This window comes from Eumetopias jubatus, unplaced genomic scaffold, assembly GCF_037043125.1.
Source record: "Eumetopias jubatus isolate StellerSeaLion01/CBP00866 unplaced genomic scaffold, mEumJub1_p1.0 scaffold_8, whole genome shotgun sequence".
Classification (NCBI taxonomy): Eukaryota; Metazoa; Chordata; class Mammalia; order Carnivora; family Otariidae; genus Eumetopias; species Eumetopias jubatus.
In genome coordinates this window covers 141,143,977-141,145,829 of record NW_028274814.1, presented here as the reverse complement: position 1 = coordinate 141,145,829, position 1,853 = coordinate 141,143,977, and the positions used below count along the sequence as shown (strand labels likewise).

General features: G+C 57.4%; 1 long non-coding RNA gene across 1 annotated transcript; it reads left to right on the top strand.

The window, feature by feature from the left end:
* Positions 1 to 231: 231 nt before the first annotated feature.
* LOC114218505 (uncharacterized) lies at positions 232 to 1,393 on the top strand. The gene is made up of 3 exons (XR_003611206.2): positions 232 to 439; positions 666 to 876; positions 967 to 1,393. It is a non-coding gene; the product is annotated as an uncharacterized LOC114218505 (long non-coding RNA).
* The last annotated feature ends 460 nt before the right edge of the window (positions 1,394 to 1,853 follow it).

Here is a 1,853-nt window from a genome sequence, read left to right as displayed (position 1 = left end):
ATAAGTACAATCTCTGCAAATTTATCTCTGTAGCCACCATCTGTGATGTTAAGGAACCGCTTCCTCATCCTGGTTTGCTCTGAGTTTTTGTCACGTGTAGACTTTGAAGGTTATTGAACAATTTTTATGAGATAGTGGGTCACATCCTGTTTTCTATTCTGTGAGGTGGTGAATGGTATTGTAGATTTTTAAAAATATGACACCAAGTTTTCATTCCTAGATGAGGTTAACTTGGGCAAAATATATGATCTTTTTTCTGTGCCTCCGATTTCAGGATGTTGAGCCCCCCCCCAAGGGCCCCCAGGCTGGCCACAGGTCTGCTCCCCTGCAAGGAGGACCCCGGGCTCTCACTTCTGTGTCAGCAAAACGGGGTCTCTGCTTCCCGCCAAGACCTCCAGGAGGGAGTCTGCCCTGGTGCACAGAAAAAGGCAAGTGAAAGGTAAGTGTGCTGTTCCTGAGAAGCAAACACTCAATGCTTGCACCATATAAACCTCATATATTCTTTGGACATTTAGATTATCTCAATTTTTGTCCTTTAAACAGAGCTTTGAACAAAGGCTCTACTCCCCGTAGAATTATAACCTTGCTGTTTGTTAATGGAGTGACTTTATGAGGGGCAATGCATGGGTGTTCCGGAAGGTCCCTTTCACCTCCCTTGCCACCAGGAGTGACATCGAAGTGTCCCCATCACCTGCCCGGGACTGGCTGTGTCTGGGAGAGTCCCCCTGCGCTCACCGGCAAGCCAGCAAACCAGCTCCTTGCTCTGATGCCCTTCACTGCTAGCAAAGTGACCCGCGCTGTGGGCAGGTTTACCGCTGCGCCCGCCCCGCCGCGTGGAGCCCTCCTTCGAGGTGTGCATGTTTTCTGGATCCGTGTGTGAGTATCAACCCTGGGACACTCCCTAGGGACGTGATCTTTAGCTTATTTTTGATATTTTCATACTGGTTACGTCCATCTCATGCACAGATGGACCTTTATATGCTTGTGTTCTGACCGTCTCCTCACCGACTACATCAATCCCTACTCACTGCACCGAGGAAACAAAACCAGATCATTTTAACGTGACGTGGGAAGTACCATAACGCCCTAGGAGCTCGGGGGCCGGCGCCTGGGCCGGTGTCTTCCTCCAGGAGGGGGTACTGGCGCTGAGCCAGGAAGGCCAGCACGAGGGAGACCGGAGAGTTAGGAGGAGCCCAGGGAACGGAGTCGGCCAAGGCCTGGAGGCCAGGATCGCGGCGTGTGTGGCGGAGCCGGGCACGGAGTGCGGACGCCCCCAGCGATGACAGTGCCCGTGCGTGTGTCAGGGTCGGCAGAGCAAGGCTGAGGTCGGGAGTCGCGACGGAAGCTGGGTGTGGGGCAGGCATCCCCCTCTGGGGAGGATGCAGGGAATGGATCTGAGAAGCACCGGGGGGGATACAGTCGATGGGGTTGGGGGGACCGGAGTTGAGCAGGGCCTGGCCTCCCCGCGGCTGCCGCCACCAGCCCTGGCCTCAGGGGCCGCCGGGGCTCTCAGGACACCCGCTCAGCCTCTCGGGACATGCCTGGGTCAGAGCGGAACGGGCAGGCCCTGCAGACGCTCTGCCTGCTCTCCGAGTTCGCTGTCTGTGACTCCAGAGGAAATGTCACGGACCCCTGCAGCCGGCCCGCCCATGGGAGAGGCTCCGGGCCCCTCCATCTGCGGCGAGGCCAGACTACTGCTGCCCGCGGGTATGTCTGCCAGCGAGCTCCCCAGGAGGGCAGGAGCGGGCGGCCCCACATCCTCCTGAGCCCCCGGGGGTGCTCGAGCCAGACACGGTACGCAGTCACTTCAGGCGTCACTGGCCACGGATCTCACGGCCTTTTCTGCCAAGACT